Source organism: Pteropus vampyrus, unplaced genomic scaffold (genome assembly GCF_000151845.1).
Source record: "Pteropus vampyrus isolate Shadow unplaced genomic scaffold, Pvam_2.0 Scaffold275, whole genome shotgun sequence".
NCBI classification, from domain to species: domain Eukaryota; kingdom Metazoa; phylum Chordata; class Mammalia; order Chiroptera; family Pteropodidae; genus Pteropus; species Pteropus vampyrus.
Genome location: NW_011889056.1, coordinates 1,172,992 through 1,179,386, shown reverse-complemented (window position 1 = coordinate 1,179,386; position 6,395 = coordinate 1,172,992). Strand labels below are relative to the sequence as shown.

Here is a 6,395-nt window from a genome sequence, read left to right as displayed (position 1 = left end):
CCATATGCACATTTTGCCTCAACTAAGTTTAGCAAAAACAAAAAAGAGAAGGGATGAACAAAAAAATGGTAGCATTAAATCCAACCATATCAGTAATTATATTAAATGTAAATTTGTCAGACAATCCATTTTATTATTATTTTTTTTTTTTTTTTTTTTGGCGAGGCAACCTTTGATTGACCTCACAGGTTGCAAGGACCTTGTCAGCTTACAATCCCTTATTTTTTATTTTTTACGCCTCCAGCACCTGGTCTTCCTAGGTGGTCTCCCATCCAAGTACTAACCAGGCCCCACCCTGCTTAGCTTCCGAGATCAGACGGGATCGGGCTTGTTCAGGGTGGCATTGTCATAGACCAAACAATCCATTTTAAAAGCAGACATTATTAGAAGGATTTTCTAAAGACCAAACTACATGCCATCTACATGAGCCACAGTTAAAATATTAAGACACCAATAGATTGGAAGGAAGAGGATGGAAACAACATATAAAAGTAAATAGTAAGCAAAGAAAGTTGATGCAGTTCTACCAATATTAGAAAAAGCAGATGTCAAGGAAAACTATATTACCAAAGATAAAGGGATGTATTTCATAATAGTAAAAGTAGCAATTAATCCACCCGGAAGATAAAACAATCATAAATATGTTTATGCCTAATAACATACCTTCAAAATACATGAAGCAAGAATTGATAGAATTAATAGGTAAAAAGGACAGGTCAAAAATCACAGTTGGAGATTTCAGCATCCTCTCTCAGCAAGAGGGAGGAGACAACTGGCCAAATGCAGCTCACAGCCTGTTTTTGAATAGCCCATGAGCTAAGAATGGTTTTTCACTTTTAATGAATAGTAAAGAAGAAGGTAGGGGAGGAGGGGAGAGAAAGGAGGAGAAGGAAGGACAAGAAAGCAGCAACAGCGACCCTATGTGGCTTAAAAACCTAAAATTTTACTATCTGGTCTTTTACATTAAAAGTTTGTTGACCCCAGACACAGACGATCTGAACAATACTATCGACTACCTTGATTGAATTGATATTTTTAGAACATTATCCAAAATCTGAAATTTAAACCTGTGTAGACCACATACTCTTTTCAAGTACAAAGGATATGTCCACCAGGATAAAGCACTGGCTGGGCCAAAAATGACTTCTCAATGAATTTAATATTTTAGAGATTGTAACCTTACAGTATATGCATTCTGACCAGCCTTGTCTTGTTCCTGATCTTAGAGGAAAAGCTTTCAACCTTCCACTGTTGAGTGTACTGTTTGTCGTGGGTTTGCCACGCGGCTGGCCTTTATTATATTGAGGTATGTTCCCTCTATTACCATTTTGTTGAAGGTTTTAATCATGAAAGTATGTTGTATTTGGTCAAATGCTTTTTCTACATCTATGGAAATGATCATATGATTTTTATCTTTCATTCTATTTATGTGGTGTATCACAGTTAGATTTGTATATATTGAAACATTCTTGTTCTCTGGCGGCAGGTCCCTACTGCATATACCTAAGAGATTAAAGCTGCCTGACCAGTAGAAGGGGACAGAGAACAAGACTGACAGAAACAATCTGAGCCTCAGGCAGGGACTCCCCTCAGTCACTTTGCTCAATGTTATGCTTCCTCAAGCCACAAGCCATTCTAGACACTGGTCACCCTCTGGCTTCAATACCTTCCTCACAAACGAGACAGGTTTGCCTTTATTTTCCCAATTTCTTCAGGCAGACCTATTTATAGACCCATAGACAGGGACAAATTCAGAAATACACAGTCACAGACTGCTACACAGCTCAGTCTCTCTCTGCAAACAGTGCAGATCATCCCTCAGGGCAATGCTTTGTTCCTCCTCTTTCTCCATCTCGGGGACTCACCTCTCTGGCTGCTTGCACTGGGGCCTCTCCCATTGCCCTTCCTGGGTACTCTGGTGCCCTGTAAGCAGCCCGTTTTCAGTGTTAAATAAGGGATTTCAAGGCAGAGGAAAAAGAATCTACCTCATCTCTCCTCTTTACCTCAGGGAGACCACCTCCCCTTTTTCTTTTCCTCAAGGACTCTCGTCATGACTCTAGGGAAGAAAGCAGCAGCGTGATAAACTGAAGAAATATGTTAAGGAAGGATGATGCACAAGAATGCCAAACAAAGGAGGAAGCTCTGGGAACCACAGTGAATGAGGCCTCAGATGATAGGTGAATATAGCAAGTGGAGTGGGGACCATGTCCTAGGTGAATTCAATATTTCAGAGCAGTGGTGATTTAAATGTTAAGTTAGGAGGTGAATAAAAAGCTCAAGTTTAGGAAGGATCACTCCAAGGGCCTCCTTGAAGCCCCTGTAAAATTTCTACCACAGTCAGCTGACCAGCAGGTCTACCCGACAGTTCCTATTCTCACAGCTATTAATATTTGCTACCTGGGCTTTATACATCGGTGCCCATAAATTTGGTTCCTTCAGTCAGTTGCTCTATTTGATGAAAGTTGTCTGGGCTGCTACAGCTGTGATGCAGCTGGACTTCTGAACTGGCCCAGCTGAGGATCAGACCCTGGGGCATGGTGACCACACCAGATCCCTTCTGACCAGATTTTTTTAGGCCTCCTCATTTCACCACGAGTCAAATTCCTCTAACCGTGGATGACAATCATTCTACTTATTTGAGAAGACAGAACTCAAGTTGACTCTTAAGGACTTAACTGAATTATGGAATACTAGGGCTGGAAGGAGCCATTAAGAACACCTCATCTGAGGCTTTCTTCTACCACAAGCCTTGCTAAATGTCCCCACCATCTGTAACTGAAGGTCTTTGTGACACTGATCTCTCTCTCGGTTTTCTTTCCTGCACCTTGGGCTGAAACAGAGTAAGTTCACTTAGTCCCAACCATTCCTTTTCATTATCAACAAGCTCCCCTACATCTCAGTGTCTTTTCTTAGCCTTCATCTATCTCTGGCTTTGACTGAAACCCAGCCACCTCTTGAGGACATCACTGGCCCACTGGAGAAAGAAGCTACTCGTGTTCTTCAGGATGGGGAAGTTGGCATTCTCCTTGCTTCCCATTGATACTTCCAGTCATGACTCCCACCTCTCCTGGGAAAACTCCTGCTCCTCTGAGATGGGACTGGTGTGAGAATCACCTAGTGCGCTCTCTCTCTCTCTCTCTCTCTCTCCCCCTGTCTCTCTCTCTCTCTCTCATCATCAAGCTCTTTCAAGTATAAGAAATAGAAACCTATATAAAAAGCTCTACTAAAAGATTATTTATCATAATGGGAGACAAAGGATAACCAGGATAGGACCTGGTCCAGAGAGCTAAACATCGAGAACTGCATTCACTGTAGCACACTCGAAAGACTAATTCAGTGTGCATCTCCCTTGCCCTTGCCTACCTCCACATGAGAGCATGTAAAAGCTAATATTCACATTCCCAGCCTCCCTTGCAGCTGGCGTTGACCATGTGACATGGCTCTACTCAATTTCTCATCTTTTCTCACAGCTCTGGCACTATTTCTCTCTTTCTCCTTACAGCAAAACTTGAAAGAGTTGTATATGTGTGTTGTCTCTGGTTCCTCTTGATACAATCTCTCTTGAACCTGTTCCACGCATTAATATTTGAGCTGCTTTCTTCCTACCTGGTTTTGGTCATTGCGTCTTCCTGGTGTCATTTCCCTTCAGCCTGAAGAATTATCTTCAGCATTTCCTGTAGTGCTGGGTGCAAAGGATTTGGTGTCTTTCTCTTTCTGTCTCCACCAGCACCAATGGCAGGCAACAACCTGCATAAGTATGTGTTGTATAATAAAGCATTTGGCTTGCCTTTGTCCCTGGTTCTCAAGATAACCTCTAAATTCTTGGACTTTACTAATAGGACTGTCTTTGTTATTCATGGTTGGCTTTTTGGATTACATCTAAGTTTATGCTAAATGAGGTCACTCATGGTGGACCCCCAAGATACTTTTAACATGGGAGTTGGCCATGCCAGAATGACCAATTAGATGATTAGAGGGTGGGGCTTTGAACCAGGTGATATCGGTACGACCTCCAGGAAAGAGAAAGTACCTGGAGATTGAATTCAATCACATGGCCAATGATTCAATCAATCATGCCTTCATAATGAAACCCCAATAAAACACTCTGGACACTGAAGTTCGGGAAAGCTTCCCTGATTGATGATACACATTGATATGCTGGAAGAGTGACACATCCTGAGGACATAGAATCTTCATGTTTTAGACACTCCCAGGTCTCACATCTATTCATTGGCTAGTCCTGATTTGCATCTTTTTATAATAAAACTATAACAGTAAGTATGGTGTTTTCCTGAGTTTTGTGAGTTGTTTTAGTGAATTATTGAATCTGAGAGAGTAGTGGAAATCCCAAAGCTTTAGCCAGTTGGTCAAAAGTGTGGTGGTCTGAGAATCCCAGAGCTTGCGACTGTTGTCTGAAGTGAGGAGAGTCTTGTGGAGGACTATGGTCTCAACATGTGAAATTTGACCTAACTTCAGGTAGTTAGTGTCAGAACCGTGTCAGAACTGTGTTCCAAGCCCCATATTTCCCTGAGGTGGGCTATCCCAAGGTAGGAGGTTCGCAAATTCACCTACCTAAGCCACATTTTTCCCAATTGGTTTTATACTAATAAAGATGATATTTAGGTTGAAGTACATGTCAAAGGAGACATTCCAAAGATCGCAGATGGTAAACTAGACCTATTTGAAAGGGATGATAAAGGAACAGTCAGCAGGCATGAATGGATGGTGTCAGTGAACTAACTCCTTAGAGAGAAAATGACTCAAGTTGTCTGAACTGTAAAGCCATATTTTTTTTCAGGAGGAAACAGAAGCTACAGAAATTATTCAAATTCAGTCCAGGATAACAGCTAAACATGAAGAGAGCAGGCCAGTGGATTCTCTGAGTAATGAGCAGTGCAGAGTAGGACGAGGGAAGTGAGACACGTTCTTGTATGGAAGATACATGGGATTTAAAGACTCACAATAAATTATAGAATACTTAGAAATGAGTTTTCTACTTCGGCTTCTTCTGTGGGACTTACAAAGGTGTAGCCTTGAACAGAGATTGTAATTTTTACTTTCAGGTTTAGCAAATAGGTTTTAATCATCATCATTAAAAAAATATGTCAGTAGAGAACTGGATCCCCATGGGTAGGTAGCAAATAGGCATGGACGGTCTGCTCAGATATGTGAAGGAAACCCCAAAGAACATACTGAGCTCAACAATCCTTCATCATTTCCCATATTGCCTTCTGGTAATGCTCACATCACAAGAAGGAGATCATGAGTGAAGAAGACCCACCTAACGATCTGAAAGAAGGGCAAAAGTGAAAGTCAGTTGGACACCTAGGTGGTCCCGACTCCCACCTCCACAAACAATGCTGTGAAGAACATCCTCATACATAGGCCTTAAAGGGGTAGGTGACAAATTCCCAGGAGCAGAATTGCTAGGGTTTAAGAAAGACTCTGTCATGCCAGACTGTTCTCTCTTATGACTGTACCCATCTCCACTCCCACTATATCCTTGTGAACTTTGCAGGTTTCCTCTTCTGTATCTAGCCTGTTCATATCTTTTGCCCATTTAACAAATTAGGATTTCTGTTATCTTTTTTATGACAAGCAGGATTTTTTTAAGTTTATTGGGGTAACATTGGTTAATACAATCATATAATTTTGGGGTGTATATTATAATTTGACATCTATATACTCTATTGTGTGATTACCACCCAGAGTCCAGTTTCCTTCAGCTACCATATATTAGATCCCCTTTACCCACTTCACCCTACTCCTCCTCCCGATATTTGACCCCCTTTACCCTTTACCCTGTCTACCTCCCCCTCCTCCCACACTCCCTACCCTCTGGTAACCACTAGTCCATCGTCCATGTCCCTGAGTGTCTGTTTGTCCTGTTCATTTGTTGCTTTTAGCTTTATATCCCACATATAAGTGATATCATGTGATTTTCAACTTTTTCAGTCTGGCTTATTTTGCTTAGCATGATTATCTTGAGGTCCATCAAGGTTGTTGCAAATGGCAGTATTTCATCTCTTCTTATGGCTGAGTAATATTCCATTGTATATATGTACCACAGCTTCTTTAGCCAATCATCTATCATAGGACACTTCGGTTCCTTCCATGTCCTGGCCACCGTGAATAATGCTGCTATGAACATTGGTGTGCAAATATCTTTTCAGATATGAGTTTTCAAGTCTTTGTGGGTAAATACCCAGTAGAGGGATTGCTGGATTATATGGTAGATCAACTCTTAATTTTTTGAGGAACTTCCATGCTGTTTTCCATAGTGGCTGTACTAATTTGCAATCCCACCAGCAGTGTATGAGGGTTCCTTTTTCTCTGCATCCTCTCCAACATTTGTTATTACTTGTCCTGTTGATGATAGCTATTCTAACAGGTGT

General features: G+C 41.3%; 1 pseudogene; it reads right to left on the bottom strand.

The window, feature by feature from the left end:
• Positions 1–235: 235 nt before the first annotated feature.
• On the bottom strand, positions 236–354 carry LOC111729693 (annotated as a pseudogene).
• Positions 355–6,395: the final 6,041 nt, after the last annotated feature.